This window comes from Dromiciops gliroides, chromosome 2 (assembly GCF_019393635.1).
Source record: "Dromiciops gliroides isolate mDroGli1 chromosome 2, mDroGli1.pri, whole genome shotgun sequence".
Lineage (NCBI taxonomy): Eukaryota > Metazoa > Chordata > Mammalia > Microbiotheria > Microbiotheriidae > Dromiciops > Dromiciops gliroides.
Window position 1 is genome coordinate 608,422,364 of NC_057862.1, and position 16,662 is coordinate 608,439,025.

General features: G+C 40.2%; 1 non-coding gene across 1 annotated transcript; it reads right to left on the reverse strand.

Moving 5' to 3' along the window:
* Positions 1 to 273: 273 nt before the first annotated feature.
* Positions 274 to 380, reverse strand: LOC122744951. Its single transcript, XR_006355279.1, has one exon. It is a non-coding gene; the product is annotated as a U6 spliceosomal RNA (small nuclear RNA).
* Between the last annotated feature and the right edge of the window lie 16,282 nt (positions 381 to 16,662).

Below are 16,662 nucleotides of genomic sequence, written 5' to 3' on the forward strand. Positions count from 1 at the left end.
TACATCATAACTTTATTATATATTTAAAAGGAGTAGCAAGTGCTACATAATAGATTGGGAGTACAATCATCTTTTTTTTCTTATACTATGTTATGGAAATGCTTATTTTATTTCATAAATTAAAAATAAACAAAATATTTTTATTTTTTTTAAACAAAATGTTTTAAAAAATCAATTCAAACCTCAACTTCTACTATCCCATCTTTTCTGGCTCCCTGTCTCCCCTTCCATCTTCCCTTAGACAATATATTCCATCTCATATGTACATAGTTGTTGGCATATTATCTCTTCACAAACTTGCATGTCATCCTTGCACAGGGGCTATGCTGATCTTCTCTGTATCATTTCCATTTTAGTATATGTGCTGCCGAAGATAGCATTGTTGGCATATTTTCTCCCCCGTTAGGATGTGATCTCTTAGAGTACAAAGACCACCTTCCTTTGTACTGCAGCACTTAGCCAGGGCCTGGCTTATCAAATGCTTGTTGACTGACTGACAAATAAGACATATAAGCTCCTTCCTCAAAGACCTTATATAGGACAACCTTGCAGAAGTTACTAATCCTTGCTGCACCTCAGTTATCATCTCCGTGATCCACCCACTCCACTTGCTTATTGTAAGCAAAAAAAGTACATTGGCCTTGGATTCAAGACACCTGACTCTGATTCTTAATTTACAAACTGTGTGAAGTGCGCAGATAACTGGGACACAGAGGCTAGGGTATGAGGGTCATGAGAGCAGTAGAGAAGGCAGAGAGAGATGATATCTGGCTGTGGGGGATCAGGGAGTTAGAGGGTGCCTAAACTTGGACTGGAAGGCTAAGGAAGCTTCCAAGACATGAATATAGAAGTCAAAGGAGATGAAAAGAAGATGATATTCAGGGTTTTCGAATCCTAAGAGGTGGCAGAGAACATCTATCTTAACTCCGCATTTCCCTGAGTAGGGTGAGTTTACAAAGGTAGAACCAAACCTAGGTTCTCTGATTCCAGACCCAAAGCCCACTTTCCATGCAACCACCTGACTAAGCAGATGCAGGGGAAGGGAAGAAAAGCTTTCCTGAACTCCTCCTTCCCAGGGGGAGAAATGAAGAGCCGTGAATTCTCCCACTTTGGTGCAAATCCTTCCAGAGCCTCTCAGCTTCCAACAGCTTGGAGAGTCTGACTGGATGTGTGCACAATTTCCTGGAAGCCTTTCAAAAGTAAATGGCTTAAATAACAACCCTTGAGAGAGATGAATCTTTATGTTCCATAGCAAACGGGTTGCCCAATGATGACGAGTCTTAGTTGAAGAACTGATGTTGTTCCTAGAAGTAAGAAATGCGTCCATAGGTAGAGGATGAGGGGGCATAATGAGTTAATAGGTAATGACAGAGATTTAAAAAACAAGAAAAGGAAAGGAGAGAGAAGCAGCATCAATAAAACATCGAAGAAACACTCGGAAGGTTGCTCTGGAAAGAAGGCTAAATTTGGAGTCAGAGGAACTGGTTTAAAATCCTGCCTGGGCCAGTTGCAAATCTCCCTGGGCCTTTAATTCCTCACCCGTAAAATGAAGTGGGTTACACTTTTCACATATTAACAGGACGGAGATTTGACCTACCTCCTTCCTACCTTTTCAAGCTTCTTAAACATTATTCTCCTCCATAAACTTCATGATCCTGCTACATTGGTGTAAGGGAAAAATCCATCCTCTTCTCAATAATTCTCAGGAACTCAGCAACAAAGTGACAAAGGCTCTTTATTTCATTCTCATGAGAAGGAGGCACCCTAGTGTGCAGCTAGTGGGTGCCCAGAAAGGGGACCCGCAGGCCCTGTTTTATACCCTAGTCCCTAACGCGAATGGACCCTGCCCTTTTTCATCACTGGTGGGGTTACAATCTCTGCGCAAAAACTAGCTAATCGAATGCAGTATTCCCACCCCTCTTCCTTGTATGGGCATAACTCAGGAGTGGACCTTATACTTCCATATATGGACACAACTCTGGAGCGGACCTTATTGAGACCAGGGCTCCTTGAACCATGTGACCTTGCTAACCTGAGCGGGAGGAGGGGATCTGAGACCTTTGTCCTACAAACAGGTCAGGGGGAGTATGACTGACTGTTATATCCACATTGAGAGGAGACAACTACCCATTTCTCACAATTGGTAAACTTGCTGTTCCTCATGTTGTTGTTGTTGGAGTTGTTTCAGTCATGGCTGACTCTTTGTGACCCCAGTTGGGGTTTTCTTGACGGAGATACTGGAGTGGTTTGCTATTGCCTTCTCCAGCTCATTTTACTGATGAGGAAACAGAGGCAAACAGGGTTAAATGACTTACCTAGGGTCGCACAGCCAGTGTTTGAGGTCAGATTTCAACTCAGGAAGACTCATCTTCCTGACTCCAAGCTGAGCACTCTATGTACACTGTACCACCTAGCTGCCCATTCCTCACCTAGAACGCTCCATCTCCCAACTCTATTGGCTTTCCTCCATGTCTGGAACTCTCTCACTCCTCACCTCTAACTCCTGTCTTTCCTTCAAAACCCAACTAAAATCTCATCTTCTGCAGAAGGCCTTTCCTCATTCCCTATTCCTCTTCTCACCCTTCCATCCCTTAGAAAATATCTTCCATGTATCCTATATATATCTGGTATGCAATAGTTGTTTGCATATTGTCTTCCCCATTAGAATATGAACTATTTGATTCTGAAATAAAATGAAGAACTCTAAGGTTCTGTGCAACTCTAATTCTATATCCTAAATTAAAAAAAAAATTTGAAGGGGACAAATTTGTTACTACAGAGTTAAATCTAGTAGACACTTTTACTATGATAGTACTTAACATTTTCATATATGTTATGGGCCCAGAGCACCCCAGAAGTTCTCTGGGGCACATCAAAGAACCTTCTCCTTGAGAAACTAAACCAGAGGACAGACATGCCTAGAGAGATAAGTGGAACCAGATCAGACTGAGCTAGCTCCAGGACCCCCACCCTTCATTCTAGTCTCCCTTACCCCTGGGGAGATAAATTTGGGTGTGGCTGCCCCTAAGGGAACAATTCTTTAAAGAGGAATTCCTAAGGACCCCAAACCCCTAACCCCTTTCCTGAACCCCAACCCCTACCCAAACCCCCTACCCTATTTTCCCCACAACATATACAATGATTTTTGTTCCTGTCTGCATACTGAAATGTTGGTGTTGGTTTTGTTGTTGTTGAGTCATTTCAGCAAATGAGTGTTACATTAATAATACATTGACTTTTTTTTTTAAATCAAAGATGCTACATTATGCTGATGAGGAGAAGCAGACTTGCAAAGGATCTCCTATGGAAAGGGTAACTCATCTTCCCTCCGGCTTAAATGCCACACCACAGACAGAACTTGGGCAATAAACAGTGAGCTAGTGTTTGCCCTCGTTATGAAATCATCACCAGCTCTGGGGATAAATTAGAGCACGGCAAATGGCGGACTCTCAATCATACCTTTATAATTCAAGCCAACCATTCTGGTTTGTCCATTATGCGGAGATAATGTACTGTTCTTGCTGCGCATTTGCAAGAAAACATTGTTTTAATATTCTACACTAAATTCTGCTTCTTGAGAAGAGGGGTAGGTAGAAATCATGGCCCTTTTCTCTGGGGAATAGGAAATTCTTGCACATACATACACATATACTTAGTCATTAGTATAATATTTCCCTTTTTGTTATCTATGTGCTCTAGTTATAGGTTATACCATAACATTATAGTATTCACTTTCTCATTTTCTGTTATTTCACTGAAATATGAGTTCATGGAAATTCAAAGCTTCATAAGAGGGGGCAGCTGGGTGGCATAGTGGATAAAGCACCAACCTTGGATTCAAGAAGACCTGAATTCAAATCCAGCCTCAGACACTTGACAATTACTAGCTGTGTGACCCTGGGCAAGTCACTTAACCTCGTTGCTCCGAAAAAACCCCCAACAAAAAAACAACAAACAAAAAACAAAGCTTCACAAGACCTGAGATTATCTAGTTCAGCTCACTCATAAGGAAATACGTGACCTACCTCCTGACTGAGTGCTGATGGAATACATTCTTTCCCCACTTCTACTTCTCAGATTCTCATTTCTTTCTTTCTTCTTCTTTTTTTTTGCGGGGCAATGGGGGTTAAGTGACTTGCCCAGGGTCACACAGCTAGTAAGTGTCAAGTGTCTGAGGCCAGATTCGAACTCAGGTACTCCTGAATCCAGGGCCGGTGCTCTATCCACTGTGCCACCTAGCTGCCCCTTCTCTTTCCTTTCAAAACTCTGTTCAAGGGGGTGGCTAGGTGGTACAGTGGATAGAGCACCGGCCCTGGATTCAGGAGTACCTGAGTTCGAATCTGGCCTCAGACACTTGACACTTACTAGCTGTGTGACCCTGGGCAAGTCACTTAACCCTCATTGCCCCGCAAAAAAAAACAAACAAAAACCAAAACAAACCAAAACAAAACAAAAAACCTCTGTTCAAGTACTACCATCTACATGTACATGAAGTCTTTCTTGATTCTAACAGGCATTAGTGTTCTCTCTGCATGAAAATCATCTTTTTTTTGTATGCTCGTTCTCTCTCTGGCTCTCTCTGGCTCTTTTTTGTCTTTCTCTGTGTGTCTCTCTCTGTTTCTCTGTCTCTCTCTGTCTCTGTCTCTGTCTCTCTGTCTTTCTCTCTCCATGTTGTCTCCTCTAAGAGGATGTGAGTGTAGGGACTATTTCATTTTTGGCTTTTAATTGCCAGCAAGTAAAGTAACATGGTTCCTGAAATAAAGAAATAAAGGAGTTTAATCAATGTTTGTTGATTGGCTGATTGATTCTTAAACACTTTATAAAAATTAACTTCACCCTCAGTAGGCACTCTAAGTGTGAGATCCTCGTCAGATGACTTACAAGTGGATAAATTATTGGAGGAACTAAATCATGTCAATCTTGATTCTTAACTAGAAACCAGAAAATAGAAGGAAAGTACAGCTTAATGGCTAACAGGTTTGAATGGTTAAATAAAAGAACAAGGGAAGTGGGTTTTTTGTTTTGTTTTGGTGGGGCAATGAGGGTTATGTGACTTGCCCAGGGTCACATAGCTAATAAGTGTCAAGTATCTGAGGCCTGATTTGAACTCAGGTCCTCCTGAATCCAGGGCCATTGCTCTATTCACTGCGCCACCTAGCTGCCCCCCAAACAAGTGAAGTTTTACCCTATATCCAAAGGCAAAAAGAAATATCATTACATGGGATTTGGGGTCATTTCTATATCCTTATGATATTGTATGTCCTCATGATAAGCATTTGTAAAAAAAAAATCATCATAAGTAGAACTCAAATTTATGTACAAGCAATTCTCCCAAAGGATAGTGTGGAAGAGAAATTCTTTGAAGACCACAGTAAGACCCTCCAGATTAAATCAACAAATATTTTAATACTTGGTGATATCAGTGCAACTATGGGCATAGAGTGGATTGGCAAAAATATGCTAGAAAATATAGTTTAGGATTTAAAAAATGAAAGAAGGGTCACACCTATATATCATAAATGTTTTTTTTTTTTCAAGAAGAGATTTGAGAATCACTGGACATGATAAGCATTAACAAAACAAAACAAAAAACCCAACCCACACAAAAAATAAAAGTGATTATATCCTTTTCCCCCTGCATTAGTGATGTTGTGAAATAAGAATCAGAACAAAAGGGAAAAATCATGAGAAAGAAAAAAACAAAAAAGTTAAAATAGTATGTTTCACTATTCAATCAGTCTTCTAGATGTTAGATTCCAAGCTCCAAGATCTGCTATTACCATCAGCCAGTGAGGGTTAAGTAACTTGCCCAGGATCACACAGCTATTAAATGTCAAGTGTCTGAGGCCGGATTTGAACTCAGGTACTCCTGAATCCAGGGCCAGTGCTTTATCCACTGCGCCACCTGGCTGTCCCCCTTCTTTTTTTTTAAATCATAAAAGTATTTTATTATTTTCCAGTTACATGTAAAGATAGTTTTCAACATTTGTGTTCATAAGATTTAAAAAAAAATTTTTTTTAATTTTTATTTTTTTAGTGAGGCAATTGGGGTTAAGTGACTTGCCCAGGGTCACACAGCTAGTAAGTGTTAAGTGTCTGAGGCTGGATTTGAACTCAGGTACTCCCAACTCCAAGGCCAGTGCTCTATCCACTGTGCCACCTAGCTGCCCCTCATAAGATTTTTAGTTCCAAATTTTTCTCTCTCTCTCCCCCCTCCCCAAGACAGAAAGCAATCTGATATAGGTTATATATGTACAATCACATTAAACATATCTCTGCATTAGTCATATTGTGAAAGAAGAATCAGAACACAAAGGAAAAACCTCAAAAAAGAAAAAAAAAACGCCAAAAAGTAGAAACAGTATGGTTCAATCTGCATTCAGGATCCACAGTTCTTTTTTCTGGATGTGAAATTGTCTTGGATTATTGCACTGCTGAGAAGAGCCAAGTCTATCACATTTGATCATCGCACAATGTGTGTGTACAATGTTCTCCTGGTTCTGCTCACTTCACTCAGCATTAGTCCACTTAAGTCTTTCCAGGTTTTTCTGAAATCTGCCTGATCATCGTTTCTTACAGCACAATAGTATTCCATTACATTCATATACCACAACTTGTTCAGCCATTCCCCAACTGATGGGCATCCCCTCGATTTCCCATTCTTTGCCACCTCTAAGAGAGCTGCTATAAATATTTTTGTACGTGTGGGACGATCACTTCTTAACATAGCTGTCCAAAAAACAGAATGAATTGCTTCGTGAGGTAGGAAGTTTCTTGTTTTTAAAATTCTTCCAATAGTTACTGACTGTTCACATGTTGGAGATATTAATAATAATAGCTAGCATTTACATAGCACTTACGATGTGCCAGGGATGGTGCTAAATTTGTAAGAAATATTATCTCATTTAATCTTCATAACAGCCCTGAGTAGCTACTATTATGATCCTCATTTTACATTTGAGGAAACCAAGGTAAACAGAGGTTAAGTGACTTGTTCAAGGTCACAGTTTGTAAGGTTACCTATACTAGATTTGAACTCAAATCTTTGGACTCCAGAACTAGTTCTTTATCCACTATGCCACCTACCTGACAGTCATATTGAGTTGGGAACTGATTCATTGGGCATGTAGTGCTGCTCGGTTTGAATTAGGGTAATTTAATGACCTATGTTAAGCCACTTGCTAATCAATCAATCCACAAATTCTACTACATAACAATGAGGTGCCTAGTATTAATCCACATAGATTCAGAAGCAGAAGCAATTATATTTCTAGTCTGAAATATATTTCTTTTTTTTTTTTTTTTAGTGAGGCAATTGGGGTTAAGTGACCTGCCCAGGGTCACACAGCTAGTATGTGTTAAGTGTCTGAGGCCGGATTTGAACTCAGGTATTCCTGAATCCAGGGCCGGTGCTTTATCCACTGCGCCATCTAGCCGCCCCTGAAATATATTTCTATATACTAAACTCTTACCCCAGGAGAAAAAAATCAATGATGCATATTCACATAAACATATACACATGTATCGATAGACTAAAGTCTTTTTCTGATGTCTCATCAAGGCAGATGACTGATTAATTACACATACTGAGAAGAGGACAAGATTTTATAAAAACCTGGGGTGAGGATACCTTAAGCGTGCTTGAGGGAGATGCCTAATAATCCCTAAAATTTTCATCGGAGCCAACTATGTCGAAACACATTTGAAATGGACTGGACCTGCTCCTTCTTAATGACTAGCAAATAACTCTGTATCAAAAGCTTCCATCATAAAGTGACCGGCGTTCCTTTGTACTCACTCCTTAGACCCCCAAGTACAGAAAGGGCAAGAGCTAACCCACTCTAAAATTCCTTTCTTTCTCCCATTCTGAATCTGTTTTCTCTTATCAGACCTTCCCTGTTTCAAAGATTCAGCAGGCATATGGTGTGGCAACCAAAGTATAAGCTTCTTTAGAGATCATCCTAAGAAGGGAGCCCCAAGTGAGGCATAAGCCCTACTGATTAATGAAGAAAGCAGTGCAGAACTCCAGGGCTGTGGTATGGCAGCTTGTCTCTCCTTGAGAAGGGGAAACCTTGAAAAGATCTTTGCAGCTATTGGTTAGCAGTGAAGCAATGGCACTGACACAGAGTTCACTTTGGAGGCAATTCGTGCTTTATAATCAGAGAAACTTCGTTTAGGGGGCCAGTTTCCACCCATTCATTGAAAGGAGAAACGAAATGCATGCTGTTTGTCATTAAGGACATAGTAAGTTTATTGTCCTAACAATATTTTCTTGCTGTTTTGTTTTTTTTTTTGGCAGGCCAATGAGCATTAAGTGACTTGTCCAGGGTCACACAGCTAGTAAGTGTCAAGTGTCTGAGGTCGGATTTGAACTCAGGTCCTCCTGACTCCAGGGCTGGTGCTCTATCCACTGTGCCACCTAGCTGCCCCTCTTCCCTTTGTTTTCACTTCCATGCCTTATTATTTTCTGCTGATTAATTCTTCCACCATAACTTGCAAATTCTTGATTCACTCAACTACACCTATTTTGTTGCCTTAAATTTTTCTTTTGAACGACAGTCCTTCTTCCTTGTTTTTTTTTAGTTATACAATTATAGAACATTGGCACCTTGGAGGTCAAATAATTAAACTTCTTCATTTTACATATCAGTTGTTGTATGTATCCCTTATCTAATAAACAGATTTTGATTTATTAGGATCATGTTTTTTTGGCTCAGCCTGAGATTGAGAGACAGAGACAGCGAATCAGAGAGAAGACAGAGAGAGGATAATCTATCAGCTCTACTGATATACCTAAAATAAAAAAGGCATGGGCTTTAGCAGTCGGGAGACCTTAGGTACATTTCTGGCTCTGTCATAAACAAACTGTATGACCTTAAGCAAAACCCTTTTAATCTAGATGAGCCTCAGATTCTTGTAAAAGAAAAAAAAATCTGTAAGATGAGCAGGTTAGACTAGATTAGTTCTCAGGTCTCCTTTCAGTTCTAAATTCTGTAGTTGTGTACAAGATAATTTTATCAGGCTTTTTCTGTATGGAGATAGTATATGTTAGGCAAATGACTTGAACCACATTCTATTGGAAGCTCAGTGATAATGAGCTTCTTGTGATGGAGTTAAACAGCTTTTTTCAAAGTATAATAATCAAATTATGCCTCCCCACCAACTTGTCTATCAGAATTTGTTGGGGGAAAGAGACAGAAAGTCACAGAATATATAAGCTGTAGTGGGAGGAAATTAAAAGGGCAGAGTCTGAGTTGGAAGCCATCGTTGGAGGATGTGGGCAGGATAGGGGGAGGGCCTGGAAATATTCAGAGGTAATAGTGCTGAAAGTGGTTAAGTGCCAGCAAAAGAGGAAGTGGTGGTGGAAACCAGAGTAAATTAACACTTTTGTCTGGGTCTGGGGGCCCATGGGAACATAACCCAACATGCTGTTATTTGTGCCATTCATTCATTCATTCATTTATTCAATAAACATTTATTAACCACTTTTTATGCACAAGGCATTGTACCAGACTCAGGAACAATGAGGGAAAAACAAGACTTAGCTCCTTGAAATCTTCTTTTGACCAGAAGAGAATTTGTTGCATCCACCATCAACAACTGAGTAACGAGTCTTCTGTCTGTATCTGTGCTTGTGTCGAGAGAATGTGCTGGTGGGGGAGGGGAAGGGGAGAGATAGGGATAGGAAGAGGGTGGGGAGAAGGGGTATGGACAACTGGCATTCTTCCTCCTTAATGCAAAAAAGGGAAAAATCTGACTGGATGAATTTTAGTTTATACAAAGCATTGGTTCCATTCTAATAATCGCTACATTTATTGTCCTTCAATCAGAGGTTGATGCCTCCTTCTCCCTCCTCTTTGTCCCTGGGCTGAAGTCATGGTGCTTAATTTAGGCCGTCCTCATAATTCTATCCACAAAAACTGATATCACCACAAGCGAAGCTCAGAGTCAAACTTCGCCTGGAACAGAGAAGCAGAAACCAAGAGAAGCAAAGAAAATAGGTCCGGACTTCATTCCTTTCCCTCCCCCCTCTTTTTTTCCTCTCCCCTCATTGCCCAGTGGCTCTTTGTCCTGACCCAACTGTGGAAGAAGCCTGTCTTTAATTTGTTTCAGAAGTGCCCTCTCAGAGACACAGGCTGCTGTTGTTTCTTTCTAGGGTTAATTTTTCTCTAGCTCATTTTTTTAGAAAGAGGGAAGTGATGAACACAGGTAACTTTGGGTACTACCGGTGGCCTAGGCGTTCCCGGGGCTTGTGCACTTTTTTTTTTCTTAACTGCCCCGTCCCCCAAATAAATTACACAGTCAAAGGGACAGAAGAGAGTTAAGTAACTACAGAACGGACTGTCCTCATTACTTCTGTGAATTACCCACTCTGCATTACAGGGACAGCATATTAAAATCAATAGAGATTTTAATAGTTAATTTCCCCCCCAAAATGAAGAGATGATTGAAGTAAAGTAGTCCATTACAATTCCTTGCACAGAGGGAAAGGAAGTCCCTAAACCCCTGGTTTTTACAATTAGATTAGTTCCAGGAAGCTCATGCCCTACTTTACAGAATTTCCCACTTTCTTTCAGGGAACCCAACAGCATCCCCTTCTTTATATGTAAATTACCTTTATTTCCCTGTCTCTCTCTTTATCCCCTCTCTGTCTCTTTATTTTTTAATCTTAACTTTTTATTGATATTTGTTTTTACATCACTTTTATTTCCAAAACTATCTTCCTCTACTATCTTTTTCCTCCTCTACTCAGGAAACTTTTACTTGTAACAAGGAAGAAAAAAGAAGAAAAAAGCAGTTCATCAAAATAATCCAGATACCAATCAAGTCTGACAGTATATGAAGTGTTGCACACCTATAGTCCCTCACCTCTGCAAAGCAGGGGGAGAGGCATATTTTTCATCGTTTCTTTGGGGTCAAGTTTGGTCATTACAATTTAATGCCAAATGGTTTCATTTTGAGGGTCTTTCCATTGGCATTGTTTTAGTCATTGTGTCTATTATTTCCTGCTTCTGCTTATTTAACTTTGTATCAGTTCATAGTCTTCTCATGTTTTTCTCTCTGTGTTGATCATAAGCATTATTTCTTACCGCATAGTAATAATATCCCTGTATACCACAATTTGTTTAGCCACTTCCAATCAATGGATACCAACTTTGATTCAATTGTTACTGCAAAAAGTATTGTTATTAATATTTTGGAATATTTGAGACCTTTCTTTTCTCCAGCCTCCTTGGGGCATATGCCTAGTAGTGCTATCTCTGGTTCAAATGATCAGACACTCTTAGTTATTTTTTTTTCTTAACATAATTCCACATTGCTTTTCTAGGATGTATTAGCATGCCTGTTTCTCTGTACCCCTCCAATAATTCTTATCTTTTGAGATAGGCTTTATTTCTCTAATAGAGAAAATTTTGATGCATTTGAGTCTTGGCAAAGAACCACATTGCATAAAGTAGGATAAGATGCAATTTTAGGGACTAAGAGTTTTTGATAGGTTGGCTATTCTTGTATTTTCTAAGTCCTCTTTTTCAGGATCATCTGCCTACATCAGGAATATATGGAAGATTTGTGTCGTTTCTACTTCCTATTAGTTAATAACCTTATTTAATTTTTATATTCAAAGTTTGGACTGAGATGAAGGCTATTTGCATTCTGTGATTCAATTCAATATGAATGGACATTTATTAAATACTTACAATGAATCAGGCATTATGCTAGGTTCTAGAGATACAAAGACAATGAAACAGTGCCTACCCTCAAGGGGCTGACATTCTAATGGGGGGTGGGGGACAATAAAACATCCATAGAAAAGTATATACAGAATAGATACATGGTGCTGCTCAGAGAGAGGGCCCTAGCAACTAGGAGAATCAGGATAGGTTTTCTGTAGGAAGCATCACTTGAGCTGAGCTTGGAAGAAAGTTAGAGAGTCTGTGAATCACAGTGCAGGAGGGGGTGTTTTCCAGGTATGGGGGATAGCTAATGCAAAGTTTTGGAGGAAGGAGATGGAATGTCATATATGGGGAATAGCAAATAGGCCAGCTTGGTGGAACATAGGGTGAGAGAAGGAAAGAAATGTGCAATGAGGCTGATGAGGTAAGCTGGATCCAAATTATGAAAGACTTTAAAAACTACACAGGGGAGATTGATCCATAGTTTGCTAGATGGAGGAGGCCCCAATGATAGACGTTGGGATGCTGTTTTTTTTATAGAGGTCACTCAACAGTTTCTCTTCCTGGAAGCCCAATCTGTTCTGACCATGACAGGATGTTGTAATTTCTAATTATTTTTTGAGGTAAGGCTGTAAGATTGGGGGAATCTATAGAATGATAAATAGGAGTAGTCCTCCAAGCAAATATTAGCTAATCGCCCCAAAAAACAAAAACAAAAACCAAACCTGTCTTATAATTTCTCTCTTCCCTTTTCTCAGTCTACCTTTATGAGTCCTAATGGCCTGGCAGTTAACCACTGGTGCGCTTGGTGACCTTTGACAAGGCAATTCACCTTGCTGGGTTTTAGTTCCCTCATATGTAAGAAGAGGAAGTTGGCTTAGCCGGTTTATCTTGAAAGGCGCTTTCTAACTCTAACAATCTATGATTCTCTGCAGTGGATTGCAGACCACAGCTGGCTGCACTTCTGTTTCTTATCTGATCAACTGCTCAAGTTCTTATGACACCCACAAAGTCCAAGCTTCTGTATCAGTGAAACTCACCAAGAAACACCAAGGCTCCCGGAGTTGGTTTGGTCTACTTCAACGTACCGGGAAATTTTTACTTGCAACATGGAAATGGATAGGAAGGCTTGCCATCCCTATTCAAGTGATCCCCTGTCCTCTTTACCCACCAAGAGGGGGCTGAAGAACAGGCATGAGCAAGAAATGGATCAATTAGAAAACATTTGTTAATGTGTCAGATCTCATGCTAAGTACTAGAGGTACAAAGACAACCTTTGAGGATTAGTCTAGGGTTGGCATAGCAGAAAAAGCACCAGGCTTGAAGTAAGGAAGAGCTGAGTTCAAATCTAGCCTCAAATACTTACAAGCTGTGTGACCCTGGGCAAGTCACTTGATCTTCGTTTGCCTTAGTTGTCTCATCTGTAAAATATAAAAATAATAGCACCTACCTCCCAGGGTTATCGTGAGGATCAAATGAGATAATAATTGTAAAGCCCTTAGCACAGAGCCTGACATATAGTTAGCACTATATAAATGTTAATTATTATTATTATTGGACCAACAGAGCCATAAATAGAGTGGGATGACTGTGGCTTTGTCCAGGACACTGAAATTACAGGACATTGACAACATTTGCAGTTTTTATGCTACTTAATCAGCAAAAATAACTAAAATGGGAAGCTATCCAATGTTGGACTGAGGTGAGCGCTTCTTCCCATCCCTGTGAACACTGGCCTCCCTGGCATCATCCAGTGTCCCAGGATTTTTATCTTCTGCTTCACTGAGCCCCCCAAAATATGGGAGGGCTGACATTCAGTATCCCGCTTACCCCGGTACAGCTGTACCTAAGGTTTAAAAATTCATAGTTATGGCTCTGGATATAGATAAATAAGAATATCCCAAATAGAAAAGTGAAATTAGAATGTTTCCAGAGGAATCTCTCTTGGTAGTGGTTTCCTTCACTAGGAATCAATTATTAAGCACCTACTAGGTTCTAGACATTGTGTTAAGTGTTGAGTATACAAAGAAAGACAAAAGACAATCCCTGTTCTCGAGGATCAGAGTCTTAAGAAATCTAAAAGAGGAACCAACATGCAAACAACTAAAATAAGCTACATATAGAATAAATTGTAGATAATCAACAGAGGGAAGCCACTCACATTAATGGGACTTGGAAAAGGCTTCTTATAGAAGGTAGGACTTTAGCTGAGCCTTGAAGAAAGCCAGAAGGTAGAGATGAGGAGGAGAGAGAGTTATAGGCATGGAAACAGCCAGCAAGAATGCCCAGAGTTGGATGGAATCCCATGTGTAGACAAAAACAAGAAGGCTAGCATCACTGAATCATAGAGTATGTGGGAGAGTATAAGGTATAAGACTGGAAAGGTAAAATGGGGCCAGGTTGTGGAGAGCTTTATAAACCAAATGGGATTTTATTTTAATTTTATATTTATATCCTAGAGATAATGGGGAGCCACTGGAGTTGATTGAATGTGTGAGAAAAAAGAGAGGGTATGACATAGTCAGACTTGCCCTTCAGGAAGATCAGTTTGACAGATGAGTAGAAGATGGACTGGAATGGGGAGACACTTGAGGCAGGGAGACCAACCAGCAGGATTTTGCTAGATAGTTCAGGTGTAAGCTGATTTTTAAATTTTTTTTTTTTTTTTTAGTTTTAAGTGAGGCAATTGGGGTTAAGTGACTTGCCCAGGGTCACACAGCTAGTAAGTGTTAAGTGTCTGAGGCCGGATTTGAACTCAGGTCCTCCTGACTCCAGGGCCGGTGCTCTATCCACTGCACCACCTAGCTGCCCCTGGGTGTAAGCTGATAAAGGCCTGGACTAGGGTGGTGGCAGTGGCAGAAGAGAGATATTTGAAGTTAGAAATGACAGGACTTGGGGCAGCTACGTGGTGCAGTGGATAGAGCACCAGCCCTGGAGTCAGGAGGACCTGAGTTCAAATCTGGCCTCAGACACTTAACACTTACTAGCTGTGTGACCCTGGACAAGTCACTTAACCCCAATTGCCTCACTAAAAAAAAAAAAAGAGAGAGAGAGAGAAATGACAGGACTTGGCAACTAATTGGATATAGGAGGTGAGAGAAAATGAGCTGAGTATGACACCTAGATTGTGAGCCTGAGTAAGACCAAGGCTCTATGTTGAAATTTTGTCCTTGGGGGGTCCATAAATATTTTTGTAAATGGTGATTATGATGATGGCCACCATTATGATGATCACTTAAAGTAACTAACTGTAGAAGGGGACTTTCACTGGGACCTTGCTTCCCCAGAACGTTCCAGTATAATTACTACAGACCTGCTCAAAATTGAAATGAGTGACCTTCATTTACCTGGAATGATTAAAGTCTTTATACTTCTGTTCTTGCGATATCTTTAAAGTAAATGTTCTTGTGTAAAAGCTAGTTGTTGTTGATTAGTTAAATGAAACCAGGCCCCTCCCCCCAATCACAGTAGGGGGAATAAATACACTGGCTTGAGCTTATATCATTAAATATAGCATCAAAGCCTATACTCTGGGATAGGATAGAAGTCAAGGAAATTCACTCACCTGACTGAAGTTAGGGACCTTTCCATGAGTGGGGCAAATGACATTTTCTGAGCATAGTCTGAGCATTTCTTTTTTGCATCAGTTAGGTTTCCTATGGGCCTAATGTTAACAAAATCATTGAAAACAGGCTGATTAGCTCCCAGGAATGTTTGTATGGGTTGTTTTCTTCAGCTGAAAGTCAGTAATACTTCCCTATGGGAAACAAAACCTCGGTCACAGAAAAAGACAGCTTCAGTCAATAGCAGTAGCAGATTGGTAAAGACATGAATGGTAGCTTTGGAAGTGTGGGAGAAGAGGGTAGAGCATCTCTTTGGTGTTGGAGTGGAGTGACAACACACAAGGGAATATGGGGACCATATCAAGGGATCTTTGAGAAACAGAACTGAGAAACAATGAGGCACAGTGAGCTGCCAGACTGATGAAGCCTAAATGGTAATAACCAGGAAAGATGTTCCAGCTAAAATATAACCCTCCTTCAGCTTGCACCATGCCTTTTCTGGGGAAGTATTCCTTTCTTCACTGATTCAGGAGTCTATGGGACTCATAAAATATCCATTTTAATCTTTTGTTTTGTTTTGTGAGGCAATTGGAGTTAAGTGACTTGCCCAGGGTCATATAGCTAGCAATTGTTAAGTGTCCGAGGCCAGATTTGAACTCAGGCCCTTCTGAATCCAGGGCCGGTGCTCTATCCACTGTGCCACCTAGCTGCCCCTATCCATTTTAATCTTAAGGCCCTGTCATATGAGGAACAATGGAAAGAACTGGGGATACTCAGTCCAGAAGACTCAGCGTTAAAAGTATCCATCTTCAAATATTTGAAGATCTGTCCCCAAAGATTAGATTTGTTCTATTTTACCAAAGTGGACAAAACCATGAGTAGAGGCTGAAAAAAGGCAAATTCATGTTTGATGTCAGGAGAGTTGTCCAAAAGTGTAATGGACTGCCTCAAGGGACAGTGGGTTTCCTGTCCTTGAAGGTCTCCAAGTAGAAGCTGGATGGCTACTTGTTGGGTATAATGCCGTAGAGATTCTTTTAGTGTATGTGTCATACTGGATGGCTGTTGAGGTCCCTTCTAACTCTTAAATTCTATGATTCTATATAGGAAGGCAGAGTTCAGTCAATGAACATTTATTAAATGCCCCTAGGCACTGTGCTAAGCACTAGGGATAAAAATAGGGGCAAAAAATAATCCCTATTTTCAAGGACTTTACAATCTAATGGCGAAGACAACTTGCAAATACATATAGCAGGCAATATACAAGACAAGCAGGAAATAATTAAAAGAGGAAAGGCACCAGAATTAAGAAGGGTTGGGAGAAGGGCTCAAAATAATTCTATTGCTTGATTTTTCTGTTCCTTACTTTCCTAGTCTGTCATAAGTAAGTGCTTTGTTATTTGATTTATGGTTCCTTCATGATTTCT